This window comes from Peromyscus leucopus, chromosome 10 (assembly GCF_004664715.2).
Source record: "Peromyscus leucopus breed LL Stock chromosome 10, UCI_PerLeu_2.1, whole genome shotgun sequence".
NCBI lineage: Eukaryota > Metazoa > Chordata > Mammalia > Rodentia > Cricetidae > Peromyscus > Peromyscus leucopus.
The window spans coordinates 89,163,241-89,189,777 of record NC_051071.1 but is presented as its reverse complement, the minus strand read 5'-3'; the positions used below and the strand labels follow the sequence as shown (position 1 = coordinate 89,189,777).

Below are 26,537 nucleotides of genomic sequence, written 5' to 3'. Positions count from 1 at the left end.
CAGCTTCCAAAAAAATGTGAGTTGACAGAAACAACCAGCTGCCTGGACAGTCACCCAAGGTTTCTCCTCAACATTGGGGCATCATCTTCAGTCTATAGGCTTAGCATATCTGACAGACTCATTTGTGAAGTAAGATGTACACAAGGCCTACAATTTGACCTCACATTCAGTGCCAGTATTCCATGTACCAGAAACACATGAGTCCCACTAGTGTCGTGTCATGATTCAGGATTTTAAAATCTGGAAATTGTTGGTATTTTTGCAATTCAGCTTTCCACTCTTCTTGGCTTGTGGGTGGCTTCATCTCAGCATCCCATTTTTCTCAGCTTGTGGGTGTTTTCATCTTGGTTATTAAATGCCAGTCTACCATTGAGAGGTTAGACTCTGTCAACATAGTTACTCTTTCAAGAATAACTATTTCAATTACTGCTCTGCTGCACACCAGAAGCCATCGGTCCACTGCCTATTCACCTGCCTTAGAAGAAAGGGGCACTGTATGTTTTATGGATTTCAAAGCCACTTCTGGGATGGTGCTGTATTGTCCTAGCCTCAGAGGAAACCTGTTGCTAAAGCCACAACTACACCTATCTTGGCAAGGACCAGTAGTCCTTTGTTTTGTGTCCTGTCTGTCCATTTTGGATAGCATACTGTCAGCAGTCAATTCAGGGGTACTTTGTTGCCCGGTGGCTAACTTTTGCCACAGTAAAAGTTAACTCCATATGCAGTTTCTTCAATGCCCATATCTTCTCTGAAATAGATTAGTGCTGCCAGGAGTCAACATGTCTCTTAGTCATAAAAAAAAAAAGAAAAAATTCTAAGTTATTAAAACATTTTAAATGCCATATTCTGTAGATCTCTGAAGGGTTTGAAGATGACTTTTCTAATATATATCTCTGCTTAGCCTTGAAACCATACCTAATATGACTACAAGCTTGACTATAATGTCTTAGTACTAACTTTCATTTGTTTATATCCTAATAGTTGGGAATAATAACATTCAAGGATTAGCAAGTTGCATTACATTGTTAAATGAACTGTATAAGTACAATATCCTGAACAAGATTAGAAATATATGTACAGCATTTTCTAACAATATCAATCTCAATATATATAATTTATATACAATATATAAAAATCAAATCCAATGTAAAGTATTTAAAACTAGTAATTGTCTTTTAAAAGTAGATTCAATAATCTACCTTTTTATCTATATAGTATATAACCTCTCTACTTTTCAGAGTAGATTCAATAATCTACCCTTTACTTTATCATTCCTATACCTCTCTTTTTTTTCTTCAATTCTTTTCCTTTTTTCTTTTTATTAGAAAAAAATGGGAAATGTGGTGATATTTTATTTGTATGTTAATAAATAAAGTTTACCTAGAGATCAGAGGTCATAGCCAGCCATAAACTGAAGTCAAGTAGTGGTAGCACACACACTTAATCTGATCACATGGCAGACAGAGTTTCTGTGTGTTCAAGGACACAGCCAAGTGTGGTGACACACACCTTTAATCCCATTACCAACCATAGAGACCTGGAGGTCTGTACAGACAGACAGTGACGAGGAAGTGAGGTGGCTGGGCTAAGAGCCAATGAGAAGGCAGAACAGGCAATAAAAGTGCAGGTTAGACAGGAAGTTGCTGGTTCCATGGGAAGCTATGGTGGCATGGTGAGCTAAGATTAGCTGATGGCTCTCATTGTTTCTCTGATCTCCGGGCTTTCACCCCTGTATTTGGCTCTCTGTTTCTTATTCAACAAGACTGTTTAGAAATTTGTCTACAACTATGTTTTCCCAGTGGCTGTTTTATGACAGGTGACAGGGAGGCTGTGGGAGAGCACGGACAGTTGAAAATAACACAGCTCCCATGATTTCAGAAGCCCTGTGGAGACATGCACCATGGAGGGTAGTGGAGACAGCAGACTTTAAGGGACACATTGACCGTTGTGAGGCTTTGGTGAAGTTCCCAGCCAAAACCACTGGCCATGAAAAGAAGCTGTTCTAGGCTGTGAAACATAGATATGCCCTTGGGAATATGTGGTTTCTAAATATGTTCCACAATTGTACACCGGAGTGTGGAAACATGCATCGATCTGTAGAGCCCTTGCCATTCAAGCATGAATGCCTGAGTTTGAATCCCCAGAATCCATGGGAAAGCTCATGCTGTTTTGTGCATATGCTGTCTCAGTGCTAGTGTGGCAAGGCAAGTGGCAGAGACAGAACAATACCCAGAAACCTGTGGGCCAGCTTGCACAACTTATAACAAACAACATGGGGAGCACGGACCTCCACAGCAACGTGGCACACACGACCTTCCCTTACACACATAGACAAGCACTCACACAAACACGGACACACACATCATGAGAGAGACAGACAGTTTTTAAAAAACAAGAAAACTGCAATAGGGCTAAGTGGGTTAATTGCCTGTGTACTTTAGTTTTGTAGTTGCAAACCTCTTTAGAGCTGAAAAGAAACTGCTTTCCTGTTTTGCTAAAAGGAAATGAGTTCCTAGAAATGCCCCAGTTACAGAAAAGGTTCAGCTACTTTCAGTTTCCACCAGAGTTACATGCCAGAAAATGCCTTTTCAGGGGTGGGCTTTGGCAGCTAGAAGTACATTCAGTTTGGAGGGAAAACCCTCAAAGGTCAGATCCCCAGACACACCCACCCTTTCTTGCTGCCTTTCATAGCAGGATAAGGCTCTCTTTTAAAATCTTTCTGTGATCAGACTGCATGTAGAAGGGCCTGCTACCATGGCCAGACAGAAATGCTAAGAAAAGCTAATCAACATTTTTTAATGTCTCCAATATGGTGGCATAAAAGAAAAAAAAAAAAGAATCATACCACCTGCTCAGAAATCTTAACCACTTTCTATTGCCCCGGATAAATACCATCTGTCTGCACACCGCGCTCTGTGACATCTTATGCACTCTGACCCCTGTGGCCCTGTTCTAAGCCTTGTTTAACTCTGGGCAGAATTTCACTCAAGACAACTAGACACCTGCACACACATGCACATACACATGCACACACATGAAAGGTTGATCTAGAGTGGGATGTTTGGACAGCATTGCAAGGCTCTGATTTTGATCTCCAACACTGAAAAGGAGCTAAGGTGCCTTTATTTCCTCAGGCTTTATTATTCCTTTCAAGTGGTGCAGCATGCTGACACCCATGAGACTCCTCCTCATGCTCTCCTCAGAATTCCCTGCTCCTCACCTTCATCCCTTTCCTATGCCCCCTGTTCCTCACCCTCACCCCTGTCCTGTGCTCCCTGCTCCTCACCCTCACCCCTGCCCTGTGCTCCCAGCTCTTCTCCTTCACCCCTTTCACGGACACCCACTAATAGTCATGCTCAGTCTTCTCTAGAGTGACCTCCAGCATGGAAAACATGGAGGCTGACAAACTTTCTGTTAGAGCCTCCAAAGCCGAGTCAGCTCTCCAGCAGTATTTCACAGGGGTCTCTTCATTCTTCTGCACAAATCCCCTTCTTTGCTATGGATTTCTGCAAGGAAAATGTGCAGAGATGTGACCAAATGGGAAGAACAGAGAAACTTTCAAAGAACCCAGTAGGAAGTCAGTTTGACTATTTCTCATGAGGAGAGTATTGTGATGTAAGACCTGAAATAAGTCAAAAATCAGAAAACTTGACTTATTCCCGACTAAGAGGAGAGCACTGGCTTCCTCCTCACAGGCTGTGTGCACACCCAGCAGGTCCTGGAGCGTGTCTGTGGGGAGCCTCAGTCGCTGGGCCATCTGCTCACTGTAGTGGTCAGCTGCCTTCTGCACAGCTGCTGAGTTCTCACACTGGGCCAGAGTTGTCACCGCGTCATCCAGACAAGGCACAGCTCCACTGTTGATGGCATCCACGTAGGTCGTCACCAGAGTCCCCAGTCCTTCACGAATCAGGAGTTTTAGGGGATAAATATGAAGTTGTAAGTGAATGGGATCCAAGATTTTATGACTCCATTTCTGAATCTCTTACAGCTACACATGCACACTCATACACACACACACACACACACACACACACACACCTCCTTCAGCAAGCCAGCAATTTCTTTTTGTATTGTCCCTTTGTTTTTGTGGCTTTCTAGTTCACAATGTTAAAAATTAATATCAATCATCACCTAATAAATTCAGATATCTATGAAAAATATAATTATGCATTTAAATCTTTAAAGGAAAATTGATTATATCAACAAGGAAAACAGATTGTATAACAAGGAAAAATATATCATATTATTTCTTAAAAGTATAGATTTGCATAATTTAAACACTACTGTTTATGTAGAAACTATTTCAATTTCTAAATTACATTTCGCATTGTCATTCCAAAGAATAATTACTATACAAGACATCCCCTATGAAAATAGAATATATCAGCTTTAGTGATTTGAACACTGATTTTATAGTTGATTAAGTACCTTTTCACTGGTGACTTTATTATCAGTCATGAATTTTATGTAGGTATGTTACAGTCATATACTAGTGATGAAATCTGCATTTCTAAAGGATTTATAATCTATAATTAATTATAAAACTTGTTCAGAGTAGAGACACAAAGATTGTTCAGAGTAGAGACACAAGCACATTATCGTTGTATAGATAATTTTTAAAAACATACAAATGCTAGTAAGTTCAGCATATACTGCTCTATACAGAAGTGTGTTTAAAAAAAACCACTCACGGTTCCCAGTGACCTTAATTCCCTCTCTGAGGGTCTTGATCTTTGCATAGGTAAAGATGTAAGAAACAAAGGCCCTCATTTGTTCCTGGAACTTAGGCTCCAGTTGGTCTTCTGAGATAGTCTCAATTTTTCGTAAGAGTTCTTTGTCATTCGTTGGCTGGTCAAAGACAAAACACTTCCTTTTAGGAAAGAAATGTCTGATGCACTCCGTGGGCAAATTGGATGCTTGGACTCTGGGATGGTTGCCTAATGTCGGGGGAAACAGAAAGCAATGGGAATAGTCTTAGAGCAGACAGCAAATGATGGAGGCTGTGAAGTGTTCTGCACTCACAGGTCTCTTTACCATAAACATGCAACACTTCTTTGCATGTCAAAAGTATAGCAAGTTTGTACTTGGTAGAAGTCTGGTGAAATATTTCAGGAGACACTTGACTCCACTGGAAGAGCATATGGCTGAAATCCACAACCTGAACATGGTATCAAGTAGTGGTGTGTCCTGTTGACCGAATGGCAAAAGGCTTAATGTGATTTCTGGCCCAATCATTTTTAGTAAAGGAGATGTGGGACCTAAAAGAAGAGCCACAAATAAAGGGTAATAGAGTATTAGAAATAGAAACAGTGGCATTTCTAAGAATGATGCCATGGTTAATGAAGGAAAACTACTTTGACTCTAAAAGAATTCATTTTTTTGTGAATTCCAAATATGCACTCATCGAAAACAAAAGTGTTCTTCACAGCTGGGGAGGGAAGGTGGGAATCTGAACATATGGAGGATATGTGAGTGTAGAGATCTGATGTGCAACATTCAGACAGTACTTCAGGAAACTGCCATATTGGGGATTTTCTCCCTTTCTCTCATATAGATATGTGTGGTGTTTGTATGCATGTTTGCCTGTGTCTGGGTATATGTGTGTGAGAGGACACATGCATGTGTCTGTATGGGGAAGTCAGATGTTGTCTTTAGTAGTCTTTTTCAGCCACTTTCCACCTTTTCAATGAAGCAGGATTTCTCACGTCAAACTGGAACTCTCCAGTACAGCCAGTTTGTCTAGCCAGCATGCTTCAGCGCTATCCTATGTCCTCGGCCTATGCACTGGATTGGAGGTAGACTATCCTACACACCCAGTGTGGGAGCCCATTTTCAGGTTCTTAGTGGCTTTACCAGCAGGTCTGCATAGAGAGGATGATTGGACCATGGGCCTGAGTGCAGGTGTTTGAGATGGTCTGCACTTGGTTGTGCTGGGGGAAGGCCTTTTGCTCCACCCCTTGGTGTCTCTATAAATACCCTAGGTCAGAAACAGGGCCAGTTGGAATAGGTTCCAGGCCCTCTCAAGGCTATCCTGTATTTTCCATCTGTTTATTTCCACACTCTAGATCCTTCTATCTAATATTTTCTACTACTCTCACTCAAGAAAACTCTGGGGTAGTGCCCCACAACCCAGCATTTATCTAAATTCTGGAGATCGTACCTCCAGTCCTCACACTTGGGTGACACATGCTTTAAGCACCAAGTCATCTCCCCAGCTCATGCATTAGGAATTTTTATTGAATCCATTTTGGCTGTTCATTTCATGAAAATTAACAATGTGAGAAGATAGATGTGCCATCTGCTTCATAGGAGTAACCGCCCTAGTACCTACATGTGTTCTAACTCATCCAGTTACAACATTCAAGTACAACAATAAATGTTTTCTGAAAATTGCATACAGTACTGTCAACCTTTTATCAAAAATTATGGAAGAGGATCTCAATGAGTTTGAAGATATGTCTATAGGGCATTCCAGGCAAGCAAAATCTACACTGTGAGATCTTGTCTCAAAAAGATCAAACAAAAAATCAAACAAACAAATAAACCAAATTTGTATGAAAGGAAGGAAGGAAGGAAGGAAGGAAGGAAGGAAGGAAGGAAGAAAGAAAGAAGGAAAGAAGGAAAGAAGGAAAGAAGGAAAGAAAGAAAGAGAAAACAGAAAATGAGAGGAAAGCTGGGTGGTAACATACACCTTTAATCCCAGAACATGGGAGGCAAATTCAGAAGAAACTGAATTCCAGGCTAGCCTAGACCGGGCTACATAGTGAATACCAGGCTGGCTAAAGGCTACATTGTGATATCTTGTTTAAAAATAAGCAATAATAGAAGATCATAGTGAAAGGACTCTGGCCAGTGTGGTGAGCATGGCTCTGGCAGGCCTTGCCCTTCCCCCATTCCTTCTACCTTGCTAAAGATCTTCAGACTACATTCTTAAAGCTAGCTACCGGGGTCTATTCCCTATTTTGGCCATTTGCTTCTCCTGAATGACCAACTACCAAGGTCCAGCTATCAATGTATTGAAGCCCAACAATCAAAAGCCCCCTTTGGCTCACCTAATTAACATGCTCAATTAAAATTAAACACCTCATCCTAATATGGGGGTTCCCCTTTTACCTTTATAAACTCATTTGTCTATGGGTCATGTCTCTCTCCCCTCTATGCAGAAGTATCGAGGTTTTGGGGGGTCCAGGCCCTCAAAAGCCCCCTCCCAGGGTCTGGGAAGAATCTACAACCAGCTGATAATCTAATCTTTATTGATATTAAATGACTCTATGCACACAAAATTCTTTAGTCCATACACTTTATTCTTCTGAGTTAGTTCTCACTTAACTCCTTTCTTGCCTGATCCTCTCTACAGCTTTCTGCTAGTTTCTCTATGTGCTATCTGAATTCCTTCATCTTAGTTCTGCCTCATCTTGGTCTTTCTCATTTGTCTAGTTCATTCCCATCTAGCTCCTCACCAGTCACCTTCTCCCTCATCTTGTGCTTCCCCATCTGGCTCTTCCTCATCTTCCATCTCATTCCTCTAGTACTCTCTTCTAGCATTTTAAGCTAGTTCTTCTCTAATCTAGTTCTCTTCTATCTGGTTCTTCCCCATCTCAGTTCATTCCTCTCCAGTTCTCACCCATCTCCATTCTCTTTGTTCTTCTCTGCCCTTGCTCTGAAAATAAAACTGCCTTTTATCCCTTTGGCCTTTATCCCTCCAAACTATCTTTGCTCCTGCAGTTTCTGGCAAGGCAGGAGAAGTGTGCTTAGTCACTAGGCAACTTGGCTAGGCAACTTTCACTACAGCTAGATGTACCTGTAAGTAGGAACACTTTAGTTCTGAGTTAATTGTTAAGGGTGGATCTAAAACTAGAGATAAGACTTTGGAAAGGAGAAAGTTAAGCTTAATTAGCACATCCACCAGGCCTTCTCAAACAGATAGTCTGGATGCTTAAGTCTATTCTTAGAGAGTATAGAGGTATCTCTGATAAGATACTTTGTCTGTTTGGGGATGGACCTGGCCACATGCTGCTAATGATGATAATTACAGAAAGGTCTGAAATTATGGATTCTGGCTGCATTACTACACAAAAGGTTATCTAAGTATTCCTTTAGTAAAGGGGAAATAGTGCCCAATAAGTGATGGAAAAGCTACAATAGCACATGAGAAATTCATAGCAGGAAACGACTGATAATCAAAAGCCAATATCACCAAGGCTCCTTGAGCCTCAGCTTGACTTCTGGAAAGCCCTTGGCTTCTTCCAGGTATTAGCTTGTCATAGTCAGCTGAAATCCTACTTCATATTGTTGCAGCCTGTGTCACAGAGGCGGTCCTGTGTCCTCTGGAACAAGTGTCCCTTCCCCCTCTCCCTTGTCCCTTCCCTTTCTCACTCATCCTCTGTTTCCTGTCTTTGTCTCTTATTCTTGCCCTTTGTCATTCTGAAGCAAATAAATCTCTTTTGTGCTGAGAATTTGGTCTTGGGGTGTCCTGGGCTGGATACTTTTCTTTTCAGATGTAGCTTTAGGCCTGTGAGTACTGGTTTCACAGGCTGCTTTCCCACCTACTATGTTCTTTATGTTTTCAGACAGCAAAGACAGAAAAATGAAAGCAGTGAACAAATCAGAATTGCTATTCCTCACAAGGCTTCATCAGCTTCACACCCGGGATAATAATGTCCATGCAAATAGTTTATAGACGGTTAGTATCACTGATCCTGACACTGTAGCATGAATAAAAATGGATTGTTGTGATGAATTATGATGGATACTGAGAAGGCATAAACCAAAAAGACACATCTGTCAGTTTACTTAGAACACAGCTGTTTTGAAGACAACAATACCAATCCATCATTTAAAAGATCTATGTTCCTTTTTGTGAGTAATAATTGTGTTGCCATCTATTTCTTAAAGGAAGGCAGACACATAAACAGGCAATACAAATGTCTGGACTTGGAGACGTTTAGAAGCTTTATACTCCAGATGCTAAAGTATAACTGTAAAGAACTTGGCTTTGAATAATTTTGCTGTGCTCTAAGCTCTAATTTTCTCAACAGAAATTAAACACCAGTTCCCAGACATAATCATCCAATGACCTATTAGAGTTCATGGAGATCTCCATCCCACTGCAAATAAAAAAGGACCCCACAGAGCATGGGAGCAGCTCATCAGATCCCAGCCCTTCCCAGCCCCCCACCCCAGCATTCCCTATACCTGGGATCAGCTTCAGTTCATTCTCCAGGTACTGGTCCTCTGTGATGTCTTCTCCATTTAACTTCTACTGCAGCATGAAATCCCGAACAGTCCAGATGAAGTCTGGAAAGAAACTCACAAACTCTGAAGAATTCTTTATTCCGTCAGGATTTGGGGAAGACTTTGCCCTGATCAGCTTAGTGAGTTCTGTAACATAACTGGCATTCAGTTAAGGAAAAGTGAATTCATACGCACATTCTCATGATTCTCTTATTAAAAATAAACCGCAATAAACACTCTTTTCTTCCCCAGGTCTGCTCTGCCCCACCAAAAGCCGCACAGCAACAGGGCATGTCAGTGCCTCCATATGCATTCCGGAGCACTCAATGAAACATGGCGGCTCAGGTCCTGCAAGGATACTGCAGCTGCTCCAGGGCCTGGTGGTTGATGGTGTTCATGCTGTTGTAGACAAAGGTGCAGCTCAGAAGCACAGCCAGGGCAAAGATCCAGGAGTCATTCTTAGGGTCACCCTGGAAGACACATGAGGGCAGAGGGATGAGGAGAGCACTCCTCAGGAGTCTATCTGGACTGGCTCAGGGGCCTTGTTATCCCAGGAAAATTGAAGGTCAAAGCAGGGGCAGCAAGAGTGCTTTTTCTGCCTTGAAGAAGAATCCAAGTTCAGCCTGAGAAACTTAGTGAATCCATATCGCTCTGCATTGTAGTGGTAATCTAATTGTACTGAAATGTGATTTTGATTGTATGTTAATAAATAAAGTTGTCCGGGGGTCAGAGCTATTAGAGCCATAGCAAGAGTGTGGCGGTGGTGGCACACGCCTTTAATCCCATAGATCTCTGTGTGTTCAGGGATACAGCCAGCATTGGAGACATATACCTTTAAGACCTAGGGCTGTACATTCAGACAGTGACGAGGCAGTCATGTGTTTGGATTTACAACCAATGAGAAGGCAGAACAACATACTATAAAAAAAAAACGAACAGACAGGAAGTAGCCCTCTTTCGGGCAGCTGGAACACCACAGGCAGAAGGGTGAGATTTTAGCTCTGAGCTCTGACCTCTTGGCTTTCTCTTTTGCATTGTTTCTGTGTTTCTTATTTAATAAGACGGTTGGTTACATCTATATCTGGTGCCCAACCTGAGCCCCAGCTCAGGCCCAAGCTACACTCAGCCGGTTGTGGTGGCGCACGCAGGTTGGATTTGCTGAAGGAGGCAGAGGCAGGAGGATCCCGAGTTTGAGGCCGACCTAGGAGGTTTGGGAGAAGCTTTGGCCCAGACTGAGCCATAAACAGTGGTGGGACCATGGAAGCAGTGGCTACTGCTCCACGTTGCCAGCTCCTTCTCATCATGTTGGTGACTGCAGTGATGCTGCTACCTGGGACGAAGGGTTACTGCTGCTGGTTCAGAGAAGAATTGCCAGGGCCATTGTGTTACAAGAAAGCATCGGCAAAGGTCAGTTTGGAAAAGTTTGGCAAGACAAATGGTGGGGAGAAATTGTTGTGAAGATTTTCTGTTCTAGGGAAGAATGTTCATGGTTCCGAGAGACAGACATTTATCAGACTGTGATTGCTCCAAACCACAGAGGAGGCAAAAAAAAAAAAAAAATCCGCAGGAAACCATGACTATGCCTAACAGTGACTTTGAAATCTTCAAAAAGATGACAGGATCCTACAATGATGATTCCACATGGACTATGATAAAGCCATTAAGCCGATTAACACCATGGAAAAATCGACTTTGGACTACAAACTGGTCAGGACAATTTCGAGAGGACTAACTGAGATGATCCAGCCTGACAGACTACTTGAACAAGGGCTTGAAACAAGCCCTGAACTTTCCTATTATGCAGAGACTGGACAAATGATACAGGACTTGATGATTAACCCAAAAATTTTCTTTTCAAGATTCCCTAAAGATATCTTCACCCCTAGAAAGCAAAAAAAAAAAAAAGAGAGAGAGAATATAGATATGAGATAGATCATTGAATCTACTCTGAGAAAAAAGATAAAGAAATAATAGGATGAATAGGTAGATCACTGAATCTACACTGAAGAAAAGGGGAAGATATAAAAATGACAAAAGGTAGACTAATGAATCTATTATGAAAAGAAAAGAGAAAGAATATGGATATGATAAGATAAAAAGGGAGATTATGGAATCTACTTTTAAAAAGGAACTACTTGTTTTAAATAAGATAAGTAATGAAAATTTTTTGGTCTGAGTTTATCAGATGTTACTGGACTGGACATTGTTAATATATATAATGGAGTTTTTTGTCTGGATCTGTCAAATGTTAAGGGACTAGACATTCTTAATGTAATCTTGACTGTATATTGCATATACTTATTGAAGATAGTTTTTCTTGTATTAGTTATAAGCTTCTTTAATTTTAGACAAAAAGAGAGGAAATGTGGTGGTATTGTGTTCCCCAAAATATTGTGTACTCTAATAAATTTATCTGGGGTCAGAGAACAGACAGCCACTAGGTACAAAGGCTAGAAAATGGTGGCACTCACACCTTTAATCCTAGCATTTCAGAGATAGAAATCCCTCTGGATCTCTGTGAGTTCAAGGCCACATTGGAAATAGCCAAGCATGGTGACACACACCTTTAATCCCAGAAAGCCAGCCTTTAATCCCAGGGAGTGGTGGTAGAAAGCAGAAAGATATATAAGGCGTGAGGACCAGAAACTAGAAGCTTTTGGCTGGTTAAGCATTTGGCCTGGTTAAGCTTCAGGCTTTTGAGCAGTAATTCAGCTGAGACCCATTCCAGATGAGGACTCAGAGGCCTCCAGTCTGAGGAGACAAGACCAGCTGAGGATCTGGCCAGGTGAGGTGAGATAGCTGTGGCTTGTTCTGTGTCTCTGATCTACCAGCATGGACCCCAATAACTGGCCTCAGGTTTGATTTTATGAATAAGAACTTTTAAAATTCCTGCTACACTGCGTAGAACAGAGCTCTAAGTGGAGCAAGGACCTTGGTGTAAGAATCAGACACCCTGAATCACATAGAAGAGAGGGTAGGGAATAGGCTTGAAGTCATTTGCTCAGGAAAAGACTTTCTGATTAATTAATAAATAATTAATAAATGGGATCTCATGAATAGTAAATAGTCTGTAACAGTTACACATCTGCCAGATTGTCAGTATTCAGAATATATAAAGAACTAAAAACAAAAACAAACACAAAAACTGAACATCAAGAAAACAGATAGCCTGATTTAAAAATTTGGATAGAGAACTAAACAGAGAGCTCTCAAACAGTGAAACAAAAAAGGCTAAGAAACACCTAAAAAAAGGTTCAGCATTCTCAGCCACTGGGGAACTGCAATTAAAACTGCTTTGCGATTTCATTCTATGACAGTCAGAATGGCCAAGGGCAATAGAACAAACGGTAGCACATGCTGATACACACATGATCTCACAGAGACTATGGCAGCACACACAGGGTCTGCACAGGTTCAGAGTAGACAAAGTCCCAGCTGAGAAGAGAAATAGACAAAGTCCTAACAGAACATTAGTTTCAAAAATATGATTGTTGCTTCACAGATGGCTTCAAAGTACTTACAAATGTGCCAATGACATCTTTATAACAAAAAATCCTAAAATTCACATGAAATCACAAAAATACCCTCTTTAACCAGATTAATCTTAAGCAAGAACAGCAGAACACATCAGTAGCTAGTGTTTTCCTGGTCCTGCCTGGCACATGGTCAGGAAAAATCTCTCTTACCCTCCAATCCTGCAGCCGCTCAGACCCACCCAAGTAAACACACAGAGACTTATATTTTTTATAAACTGAATGGCCATGGCAGGCTTTTTGTTAACCGTTCTTATATCTTAAATCAATCCATTTTTATTAATCTATAAGTTGCCACGTGGTTTGTGGCTTACCGGTATCTTATCATCTGTTTCTCATCATGGCAGCTGGCAGTGTCTCCTGACTCAGCTTTCCTGTTCCCAGGATTTTCTTTTCTCTTTGTCCCACCTATACTTCCTGCCTGGCTACCAGCCAATCAGTATTTTATATATTAACCAATCAGAGCAACACATTTAACATACAGAACATCCCACAGTACACATCCTGATTTGAAACCAATTACTGGGTGATAGTAATCAGAACAGTAGGGTTTATTCAAAACCCTTTTACAAAGTGCGGTTAACAGATACCATAAGAAGACAAAAGGAGGTGACAATGCTGCAACACGAATCTAAAAGGTCCTATTTATTAAAAAACTCAGAGCCAGATATTGGGATGAATGCTGAAAGATCAGAGAGACAGAACAAGCCAGCCACAAGTTCTTACCTCTACAAAATCCTCAGCCTCAAGAGCATGGGTTCCTGTTTCCTCACACCCGATATACCTTTCTGTGTCCTGTCACCTTACTTCCTGGGATTAAAGGTGTGTGTGCTTCCCAAACAAAGGCATGAGATCTCAAGTGTTGGGATTAAAGGTATGTGCCACCATGCCTGCTCTGTTCCCAATGTGGCCTTGAACTCAAAGAGGAAATGCTGAGGGATGTCTTCCTGTATGCTCTGAATGTAAGTTGTCCCTATTGGTTAATAAATAAGCTGCTTTGGCCTGTGGCAAGGCAGCCTAGAGGTAGGCAGGAGAGAAGAGAGACAGGAAAGGGAAAGGCAGAGTCTAGGAAGACACAAGCCAGCTGCCCAATGAGCAACATATAATGGATTATGCCATGTTTCAGCTAAAGCCATGAAACATGTGGCAAAACATAGATAAATAGAAATGGGTTAAATTATAAGAGCTTGCTGGTGAGAAGCTTGAGCCATATGCCATCCAGTTTATAAATAATATAAGCCTCTGGGTGTTTACTTGGGGCTAAGCAGCTGTGGACTGCAGGGCCAGGCAAGACTGGAAAAAACTTCCAGATACATTTGGCTGCCCAATGTGTTGGTTCGACTTTCTACCTAAAACTTGAGAGAACTTAAAAAGAAGTTCTAAAATTGAGCTAAGAACAGCTTTCTACTTCATGTCTCATGTGGGCTGAGGTATAGAATCACCAAGGTACCGAGACACCAGATCTCTGTCTTCCAAATGATAGGATTAAGGGTGTGTGCCACCACTGTCTGGCCTCTATGTCTAATGTAGTGACTGATTCAGTCCTCTGATTCCCAGATAAGTTTTATTGGGGTGCACAATATATAACCACACAATGGACAGTGTCAGTCTCAGAATATCATGGTGAATCCCATTAATTTATATAATTAACCTGTGTCAATGAGTATTCTTAAAGTCTGATAATAATAAAACAAGTATATAAACCAATGGGACAGAGTAAGAGGCTCAGAAATAAATCCATGAATTAACTATCAATTGATCAATTGACAGCCAAGGCTGTCAAGAACACACAAGCAGGAAGATGGTGTCTTCAAGAAATAGTTCTGGGGAAACAGGGCATCCACATGTGGAAAAGCAGAGTTAGATCCTATGCACACTCTACACAAAAGTCAGCCAATGATATAGAGTCAAGTGTGAAGATGTGAAACTGGATAGAGATCCCACCAGTGTGCATGTGCAAAGGCAATCTGACCAGCATAGGAAGGATTAGTGCAGGGTTCAACGCCAAGGCAGGGGCTCAAGCTGGAGAGATGGATGGACAAAGAAAACATGCTGTACATTTGCAATGGACTCTGATACAGACATACAAAAAAGAAATCCTGTGATATAAACATGTAGATGAACATGGCATGGATTTAGGAAAGTGGAATGACCAGTCATAGAAAGACAAATGCCATGAAGAACCCACACACATACAAATCTAAAAAAGTTGAATGGAAATAGCAGAATGCTGGTTACCAGTGTCTGGAGGAGGGGATACTTCAGAAGAGATTGGACAAAATTCATGGAATTTCAGTTACTAAAGAAATGAACAGAAAGCATAAAACCATGAGAAGAAAATTTAGTTTCTAAACATAAATCTGGACAATGGCATTTTTAGCTATGACACAAAAAGTACAAGAAACAAAATTAAAATTAGACAAGTAGGGTGGAATCCAACTAAAAGAAGCTCCATGCCAGAAATAGAAATAACCAAGAAAAAATACAAAACAGAATGGGAGATCAATGTTTGCAAACTACATGTTTTCTAGGAGATATTCAAAATATATATATATATAATCATGCAACTCAACAGAAAAACAAATTCAATATGCAATTAAATATGAGAAAGAACTTAAATATGCATTTCTAAAATAAAATCACACAAGTAGCTAATATGTTGATGGATATTGAACATCACTGATCTTTAGGAAACTGGAAGTCAAAATTGAAATGGAGTATAATCACATGTTTTAGGGTGACTATCAGCAAAAAGGCACAGCCATGTCTAAATGCTGCTAAGAATGTACTCTTATCTTGGACATATGCCCAACTAAAACCTCCATTATTTTAGAGGCAGGAGAAAACAGACCTGGTGGGAATATTTAAATATATATCCTGAAATTTGTATACCCAGAGTCTCACCAACACCTAACAGACAGCTAAATCCAAGGTTCATAACATTAGCTTGGCCCTCCAGATGTCATCTGGGTGGAAAGCATGGTCTACGAGAGGAGGGCAAGAAGTCTGACCTCCCATCATTCCTCACAGACAAGACAGTTCTGACAACAGCCTCGGGAAGAATTCAGGAAGATTTTTTAAAGAAAAATTCAGAAGGATTTTTTAAAAATTTAACAAGAATGCATAAATCAATGACAGTACAACTTATGTTTTCCTTTAAGCCTAAAAGTACCCAGTACTAACTCTAAGAAGTCACAGAAAACAAGAGTAATATGAACAGTTGATACCTATAGATTATTAAAACTATTCGGTTATTAATAAAATTCCTTACTTCCACAAGCATGTTGATGTCTACACACAGTAAAAATAAGAAATGATAAATCTGAGAAAGATAAATATGTCTCTTCTGCTTTTGTGTTACCCCTGTCTATAAAGGTTAAACTATGTAATACAACATACATGGGCTAAGTGTGGCTACTCGTGCGTGCATGCATGCGTGTGTACACACACACACACACACACACAATTTTAAAGTGAATACAGTTTATCCAAATGAAGTTCAGGAACTTTTATGTCCGTTCTTGAAACCAAGTGTCAGGTCATCTTGGCTACGATGAAACTGTGAAGTGATAAGGTCACAGTGAGACTGCTGTCTAGGTGGAGAGGCCTTTAGAAAATGTATAAGGTGTGTGTGCATGTGTGCCTGTGTGCCTGTGTGCCTGTGTGCCTGTGTGCCTGTGTGCCTGTGTGCCTGTGTGCCTGTGTGCCTGTGTGTATGTGTGCCTGTGTGCCTGTGTGCCTGTGTGCATGTGTACCTGTGTGCATGTGTGCCTGTGTGCATGTGTGCATGTGTGTATGTGTGCCTGTGTGCATCTGTGCCTGTGTGCCTGTGTGCATGTGTGCATGTGTGCATGTGTGCCTGTGTGCCTGTGTGCATGTGTGCATGTGTGCCTGTGTGTATGTGTGCATGTGTGCCTGTGTGCCTGTGTGCATGTGTGCCTGTGTGCCTGTGTGCCTGTGTGCCTGTGTGTATGTGTGCCTGTGTGCATGTGTGCCTGTGTGCATGTGTGTATGTGTGCCTGTGTGCATGTGTGCCTGTGTGCCTGTGTGTATGTGTGCCTGTGTGCATGTGTGCCTGTGTGCCTGTGTGCCTGTGTGTGCATGTGTGCCTGTGTGTATGTGTGCCTGTGTGCCTGTGTGCCTGTGTGCCTGTGTGCCTGTGTGCCTGTGTGCCTGTGTGCCTGTGAGCCTGTGAGCCTGTGTGCCTGTGTGCCTGTGTGCCTGTGTGCCTGTGAGCCTGTGTGCCTGTGTGCCTGTGTGCCTGTGTGCCTGTGTGCCTGTGTGCCTGTGTGCCTGTGTGTATGGATACAAGGAAGAGTGATAACTTTCTATTTCCTCTTCATCTCCATGAAAGCATTTTCCACAGAAGACTGCTAATGGCCTCTTACCAGTTTACTGAGACCCCCACACACCCTTCAATATTTAATATAGTGTCACTTATTCATAAGAACCTCTCACCTGACTAGGAAAGGCCTGCTTGTCGCTGGGGGCGTGTGACATGGCACTCTCATGGCAAGCAGCTGGGTCTCCTGTCAGGGATAAGTTTGCAGAGCCTCTGAAACCAGATGCCCAGGAAAAGCAAAAACACAGAAAATTATCCTTAAAAAAACATAAAAAAATAAGATTTATGTAGGAAGCAGATACGTTTACTAAAAGGTAAAAATGTGGTACCTTCTGAAGTTTAAATCTTGAACATAACAACTTACTATATAATCACTCACTACCAAAGAACAAATCATGCTAAACGCCCAACCACAGAATCTTACAGAACCCTACCCTTTCCTAAAGCAGGAAGATAAAGTCTGTCATATAAACATGAGTGCTCTGGTTCCCAGTGGCAGCATAAGAAACATCTTTCCCAAACTGAAGCCAAGCAATCTGGAAAGTGAACTCAGCTGGCCAGAAGCCAATGGACATTGAACTTATGGTTAGACCTCTGTTAAACAATACTGCAAGTCGGAGAAAGAGGTGCCAGGTCCAATAACCCCCTCCCTCCTAGTGGGTGGGCCACACCCCATGTGGATTAAAGGCTGGTGTTGACTGAGGACAAGGGGCTCCGGAGTGAAGCCATGTTGACTGACATGGGTGTGTCGGGGCCACAGATAGACTAGTTACTTGCTCATTGTTGTATGCTGTTGCCTTCAGGTATCTACATTTCATGACACAGGAAGTAGATGGCAGATTAATTATACAGCTCTTTGCTAATAAAGTTCTGTGATTAGGCTCTGCCTTTCCCTGTTTCTCTAAACACTGTTTGTCTTAAATTACAAGTTACATTTTCTGGGAGTCATTAATCTCTCTAATTCATTTCTTTCCATCCAGAGATCCATAAATAAATGGACCCCACCAATAAGCAACCCAAACAGATGGTGGTGATTCTAATGATCCATTTGTAGTGGTTTTTCATAGGTGGGGCCTACAGGAAATCTCCAAATTACTAGGTCTACCTCTATTTAAAAGAAAGATAAGTGCTACTAATATAGGAACACCATGTTAGTGGAGTTAAGGAAAGGAAAGTGAATGCCATTGTCTTGTCAACTTGGCACAATCTAGAATCAACTGGGAAGAGTCTCAATGAAGGCTTTCTCATGGGCTGGTCTGTGGGGGGGTTGTCACAGTTATGTTCATTGATGTGGGAAAATCCAGGCTAAAAGTGGGTGATGTCATTTCCTAGGTTTGGGTCCTGAACAAGCATGGAGGAAGCTAGATGAACCGGAAAGCATGCATGCCTGTGCGTTCATTCTTCTCAGCTCTTGACTCTGGGAGTGATGTGACATTTGAAGTTCCTGCTGCCTTAACTGCCATGTTGTGATGGACTGCAGCCTGTTATTGGGAGTGAAAATAAACCCTTCGTGCCCCTAATTTTCTTTTAGTCACCTTTATCATAGCAACAGAAACTAGACTAGGGCAGTGGAGTTATGTACTAGATTATTAAATATTTATATATAACATTTCTATTAATTTTAGAGTAGGTATCTTAGTTAGGGTTTCTATAGCTGTGAAGAAACACCATGACTATGGCAACTTTTATAAAGGAAAATCATTTAATTGGGGTGGCTTACATTTTCAGAGGTTTATTATCATCATGGTACTACAAGGTGACATGCAGGTAGACACAGTGCTGGAGAAGTAGCTGAGTTGTCCTACATCTTGACTTGCAGGCAATAGTAACTGCTCTGTCTCATTGGGCGTGGCTTGTGCATATATGAGACCTCAAAGCCTATCTCCACAGTGACACACTTCCTCGAATAAGACCACATCTACTCCAACAAGGTCACACCTCCTAATAGTGCCACTCCCTTTGAGGGCCATTTTCTTTCAAACCACTATTACTATTTCTTTTACCATTTATTATAATATAAAACTAGGGGACAAATGTAAGATAAAAACCTGAGACAGTCACCATGGCCATGACACACCTGCCACTGTTCACCTCCCAGCTCCAAAACGGCTGTGCTACCTTCTGACCCCTACCCTTCTTTTTCAGGACCATTCTTTATCTCATCCTGAGTCTTCCAAGGACTCTGTGACCCATTCTGACCAGCCGAATGGGAACCCCACCTCTTGAACCAAATGCTCTATTCAATTGGACATTATACCACAACATAAACAAAATTCCGGTAACATTTCCCCCTTTTCTTTTAATTAAAAAGGAAGGCTTTAATTTTAACATAGTAAAATTATATATAACGAAAACAGTTATCAAGTAAGAATTACAGTTACAATATTATGGTGATATTTTATTTGTATTGAAATGTGATTTTATTTGTATGTTAATAAATAAAGTTGCTTGGGGATCAGAGCTAATAGCAAGCCATAGCAGAAGCCAGGCAGTGGTGGCGCATGCCTTTAATCCCAATCACATGACAGGCAGATCTCTGTGTTCAAGAATACAGCCAGCATGGAGACACATGCCTTTAATCTCAATACCAACCATAGAAGACCTGGAGGTCTGTATAGACAGGCAGTGACAAGGAGGTCATATGGTTGGGTTTACAACCAATGAGAAGGCAGAACAGAAAGTCAATAAAAAGACAGACCCACAGGAAGTACGTCTCTTTCTGAGGGGAAGGACAGCAGCGGCAGTGAAGGGTAAGAAAGGGTTTTTAGCTCTTAACTACTGCTCTGACCTCTTGGGCTTTCAACTCTGCATTTGGCTCTGTGTTTCTTATTTTAAAAAGACTGTTACACCTACACAATATCCAGTTAATTTGTATTTGGTAAAACAGGAGAAAATATTTTATTATCTATTTTATCTTTGTGAATCTAAAGTTTTATACCTAATTTACTTTTTATCATAACTAAAGAAAACTATAAGTTTAGTTATTTGTCTTTAACTCCATCAAAGACTTCAGAAGGGTGTAATGTTACCTAACAATAGGGAATTCTGGCTGCCTGGACAGTTACCCCAAGTTTTTCTGTAATATTGGGTCATCCAACTTTGGAATATAGACCTAGTATATCTGACAGACATTTTTGAGAAGCAGGAAATTTTGAAGAACTTTCTTACCTAGTCTTGGCAAAGTTTGGTGGTTGTTTTTTGTTGTTGCTGTTGTTGTTTGTTTTGTTTTGTTTTGTTTGTTTTTTTGCATCCTCCTGGTCCAGTTTTGCCATAAAGAAAACAAAATCCATATGGAGTTTCTTTGATGCCCATCATCTTCCCTGAAGTAGATTGGTGCTGCCAGGAGCACACATGTCTCACTGTCATGAAAAGTGTTAGCTTATTAAACATATTAAATGCCATATTCTGTAGGCCTTGAAGTGTTTGAAGACCATCTATATATCTAAATAGATCTGTGTGTGACCTTGAAAATGTACCTAGCAGGATTATAAGTTTGATTATTGTAGATGACTATTAATTTGTATTTCTTAATTATATATTACATTTTAAAATGATCTGCATAAACACAATACCCTCAACAAGAGTAGAAACATACATATAGCATAAAAACTTAACTTTAAATTTGTATCAATATACCAGAATCCATACCAATGTAAAATATTTTGATATTAATTGTTGTTTTTTGGATTAAAGTAGATTCAATAATCTATACTTTTATCTCATCATTTCTATATCATATCCCCCTTTTTCCTTTAGAAAGAGATCTTTGATTTAACTCTTTTGTTTAGCTTTTTTGCTAAACTATGAACAATAACAACTTGTAACCAATGATTTTAAATGATAAACATCTATAATCAATCTTTTGGGAATGTGGGCATTGTTTTCTCTAGACTGCTTCCTGTTGTCTGGGGCCCTGAAATCATTGGGGGAACCTTCAGAAAATCAGGAGAATTGGTAAGTCTTGGCTGGAGTAGTCTGTGAAGGCGGGATCATCTCAGCCAGCAGCCTTGAAGCTGTTCTGGATGTTGTTGGATCATCTTGGCCATCTGTTTTTATTGGTGTTTAGTCTCCTTGTTCTGAAAACATAAACTTTTAAAGGTAATATACATTTTTGTATTCATACAACTATCGGCTGTATGTTGTACACAAGTTAGCCAAAGATGATTTTTTTGTTGTTGTTTTATGTTTGAGTAGGTAAAATATATGTTACATGTTTTGTAATTTTTCTAGGTTTATTATGTCTGTAGTCAGGATTTTCAGGGTGTCTTCCCTGATCAAACTTGATCCATATCAACCTGGAATGAATCCACAGCCTCTCAATTCCTGTGGAAATAAAAGTCGACCTCTTCCCCAGAGTAAGATAACTTTTGACTTATATTTTGAAGTCAAGATATTTTAAAAATCCAGCAGTTTTCAAAATCCATTGTGTTTTAGCAGCTGTCATTCCCTCATTAGCAATCAGAAAATCTAAAGACAACATAATAACATACAGGATGCAGACTCTCTGTATGTGTCCCATCTTTACATGGCTTTTTCCTCTTAATATTATTTTTTGTCTTTAAAGACTTTATTATTTTTAAACTATTTTTTCTGTGACTGTCTATACCATTCCCTTTTATCTCCCTACCCTATGTACATGTTTAAACACACCGTAACCCATCTGGATCTATCTTTACTGCATATCATGCGGCTTAATTCATGGCCTGCTAATGGGGCAGTGCTCACACCAGTGACTCAAGCCTACCGGTAGCAGCTGGGAGATGTGTCTCTGTACCACAGCTGGCATGAGAGACATGGGACTAGGAAGCCACATTTGGCTCTGTTTTGGGGTAATTAGAAACTTTTTTAAAGCTTTCTCGGGTCTTCTATGAATGTAGGTGCAGGACATTCGGGCTCCATTTGTTGTGATTTCTGTTACCATTTATGGCCAGCTAAATGTGAACCCCAACTCTTGAACCAAGTGCTCTATTCAACTGGACAACCAGACCACAACATAAACAAAATTCTCATAACAAACCACCACTGTAGACATAGTAGAAACTAAACTGTGGGTCTTCATGTAGGTTTCCTGGCAATCTGTACCTAAAAATGCCAATAACTTCAATTAGAAGGGTTTTTTTTATCTTCATATGTCTTTATTTTGCAATTCTATCAACAGAAAATTTATCGGTGCAAAATCTTTTAAAGATATTTTTAAATCAAGTAGTTTCCAATTTCATGTCCATAAATATTGATATTTGATCATTATAACATAGACACGTGTTGTGTTAATATTTCTATACATTGAGTACAAAATAAATGCATCTTTTTAATTTTAAAATTTTAACCTCTTCCAAAATCTTTATATTAGTAATATAGAAATATCTAGTTGTATGATTTTTAAGGCTAGATTTTAGATCCTCACAGCAATATTTATTAAGCATCCATTATTGCCAGCTAGTGGGGTATTAGGATCTCAAAGCAGAGATAATCTTCTGGGGGCAGGAAGAAGCTGGAGAGCTGTCTCAACAGTTCAGAGTACTGGCTGCTGTTCTAGAGGACTCACATAGTGACTCATAACCATCTCTTAGTCCAGTTCGAGGGGATCCGATTCCTTGTTCTGGTCTCCATGGGCACTAGCCTTCTTCTGACATTCAAAGGCACCAGTCATTAATGGGTTGTACAGACATATATGCAGCCAAAACATCCATACAAATAAGTAAAAATAACATTTAAAATCTACTGGGGGACACAGACTTGAGATAATAAGACATTCATATGGTCAATGTGCACTTTAAGCAATAGAATAAACACTGTAATCAGTTTAGTAATTCATGGGCTTCATTTTTGTGAAACATAAACATTTACACTAGCCACAGGGCCCCGTAGGTCTGTGGATCGGGCCATCGCATCAGTACCACAGTGTCTGTTTCCCCCTCCATCTCTCAGCTTCCCTGTTTTTGGAATGGCATTCTTCTGCAGAAGATATATTTCAACAATTCCAAATTCACTGTCACAGGAACAGGAACATCAACTCATTAGTTCCTGCAAATGTCAGGGTTGGCTCTGGTTAACCGTTCATAAGTCACATGTCCACTTTCCATCGTCAGCGCCGTGGGATCGGTGACACACCATTCTCAGTGGCTCTCTGCTTTTGTGGACTGAGCTAGGGATGGGTGAATCTCTAAGAAGCAATGAGGTGCCAGTGGCTGAAGAAACAGAACAAGTCTCTCACGTGGGACCATCAATTCTGTTAAATAGCAAGAGCTCCCAGGAGGGCTTGTCGGATGACTTTTTGGTTGTACAAATTTCTACTTTATACCAAATGCAACCAAAACTGCATTTTACAAGGAAAGATCTACACTACCTTATTTGAGATGAGCAAACAGGATCCCTCTAAGGAAACTAATGCCCATCAAAGACCTGAGCAGTATTTGTATACCACTGAAAAGCTCAAGGCAGGAAAAATACACGGTGAAAAACAAGAGACTGGTTTCAGAGGATTAGTGTCAAAATGTAAGGTGGGAAAAAGAAAGCACTGTTCAAAAGAATTGTAAAGAAAATAAGAAGATTGATGGTGGAATCAGTGGTGTTCACTCCCAAATTCTGCAACTGATCATCTGAAGCTCTCTGTCGCCAGCTGTAGAGATGCCTCACCAGCACAGAAACATAAGTGACTAGTGTAGAGGTGGAGGAGATGCTGAAGAGATGGCCCAGGCGGTAAGAGTGTGTGCAGCACAAGCATGAGAACCTGAGCTCAGATCCCCAGCATCCACATAAAAATTGAGGCCTGGCAGTGTGCTCATCTGGAACCCCAGTCTTGTAGGGGATGTAAACAGGAAGATGCCTGAGACTTGCAGGTCTCCAGCCTGGCTCCAGGTTCAGCAGAGACCATGTCTCAAGGAAATAGGTGTAGAGTGGTAGAGAGGACACTGGACATCTTCTTTTGGTCTCTCTGTGTGTACAGGAACAAGCAAGTACATCTCCACACACACAGATATACATTGCAATGGCTAATCTTGCTTGTTGACTGGACACATCTTAAAAGAGGGAATCGTAACTGAGGAATTGTTTCGATCAAGTTGGCCTGCGACCATGTCTATAAGAGACTTGGTTGCTAACTGATGTAGCAGAGCCCACTGTAGGCAGTACCATCCCTAGGCAGGTGAGCTTTGGCCATATAGGAAAGGTAGCTGAACATGATTCTGGAAGTGAACCAGTTTGCAGTGGTTCTTGCTTCCATGGCTTCTAGTGGTTTCTGCTACCATTTCAAAGACTGGAATATTATTGCAAATATAATAAAATAATATTGCAAAGGTGAGAAATGAAGGGAGAAACGGGCACTGAATTACTGGTTAATGTTCTGCTCTGACTTCTCTCAATGATGGGCAGTGACCTGATAGCAAAACTTTCCGCCCAAAGTTACTTTTAGGTGTATTTATCACCGCAATGGAGAGCAGACTACTGAGCACATGTGCACACTTGCACGCACACCAACATTTAATATAATAATAAGTTACCTTGATTTCTAAGTGCAGTGATTAAAAGTTTCCAAGCACAAAGAAATGTTTTATGGCTTTCATATTTTTGTCTTGTATAAATAAACCCATAAAATAACAAATAATTTTTAATTGGAATTCATTCCTTCTTTGAGAAAAACATTTACTATTTTGGAAAACAACTTTCCTCATTTTTTTTTTGGAAATATTACTTAAATAGTCTTTAACAGGGCAGGTCAGCTACATAAGCAGGAAATAAATTATCAGTAAACACATAACTGTGTTTTTCTACCAGACCAAGATGTTCCAATGGTTTCCTAGAATATGAGTTTGCTTTATTGAAATATATTTCCATAAACCAGAGGCCATTGCCAGTCACTGACACCACAAGTGTGCCATAAATAAATCAAAACAGAGGCACATTGAGAGAATACTATAATAGAAATCCAAGCTTACAACAGTCATACAACAAAAGTGAAGGATACCATCTTTTGTGAGTTCACAGATCTTTCCAGTGTGGAGACAGCCTAGTGCTTATATTAAAACCTAGCTGTTTCCCTGTGTTTACAACATTTGTGTGTCTGTTACAGCCTTCATGTTACATTCTCATAAAATTTCTTATGCCCACCTTCTCGTGGAAGATTTATGACAGTTGGCATTGGTGTGTTTTCATGTCTGCCTTTATACCTAGACTCTGAGCTCAGTAAGGACAGAGACTAAGGCACATTTATCTTTCTATCCCTAAACACTGTGAGTAACACCTGCTAAATACTGAGTGAAGTAAAAAAACAAAAACAAACAAACAAACAAAAACCCTAACAGATTCTTCTACCTATGACTTCCCAAAGTCCTGATGATCATCTTTGTTAGATTCCTGTGTTAAGTTCCTCTGAGCTCAGTTTTACATTAATCAGCCCCCAAGTAATAAGCCTGCTTGCAGAATTAGATGATGAGTCATTAAGAGGGTGGCAGGGATGGCAACTTGAAACCAGATATAGTTGGCAATGTCTGCTGTATTCCCCAGATAAACTTGGGGGAAAAACCAAACCAAACAAACAAAAAGCTCTGTTGGTAAAAGACATAGATGGGGGCGTCTACTAGGGGTAGAAAGGAATCACTACGATGGAAGAGGTTGGTAATGGAGACTTAGGAGGAAGCAAATATGATCAAAGTGTGTTATATACATGTATGAAAACAACACAGTGAAGCTCATTAGTTTGAATAATTAACATACACTAAAAAGGCAGCTCTATCTTCTCTTGGGTGTTGACCTATACCAATATGTTTGGCAAATTCTTGGCTCTCCTCTAAGGATGTTTTAGGGAGGAAGGGGGCTCTGATATCTTCTGAGAAAGAGAATTAATTCCAAAGGAAAAAATAATCCAGTATGACAAATCATGCCAACTATGTCTTCTTAACTGTGGTCCCAAAGGGGATTCCATGGTCAATCATGGCGACCACTGGGTCTACTCTGCCAGTCCTACTAGAAGGCCATGGGAGGCCATGCTTTCCTAAACACTGTCTGACATGGAGGTGTGGAGTAGAGAACCTTGGGGTCCCTCCTGTGGAACATACAATAAAGCTGGGTCAAGTGGCCACCTCCACCTGCCTCACAGCACTTTATCCCATTCAACCCAGGGGGAAGAAATTCCTGGCCCCAGCTTCTCTTCAGAGACCATAGGATTCCTGACCTTCTTCCCTTGGAGCAGTGGCTTTTGATGGAATCTCCCAGCATCTCTGCCAAGAGCATACCTGTTTCCTTGGGAAGCCCAAAGGAGCAGCTTTGACAGACAAGACTGCTCCTGCCCATATCTCTTACTCTTTATGCTCAACACTGGCACCCACTTTTCAAAGCTTTCTCTGTGTCCTTGTGATAAAGCACAAAAGAGGTGAGCTGACCTCTGACCTTTGTATTCTGGCCAACCAGGAGTAGATCTGGTGAGACAGGCC

General features: G+C 40.7%; 1 pseudogene; it reads right to left on the bottom strand.

Moving 5' to 3' along the window:
• Window positions 1-3,496: 3,496 nt before the first annotated feature.
• Window positions 3,497-9,647, bottom strand: LOC114691873 (annotated as a pseudogene).
• Window positions 9,648-26,537: the final 16,890 nt, after the last annotated feature.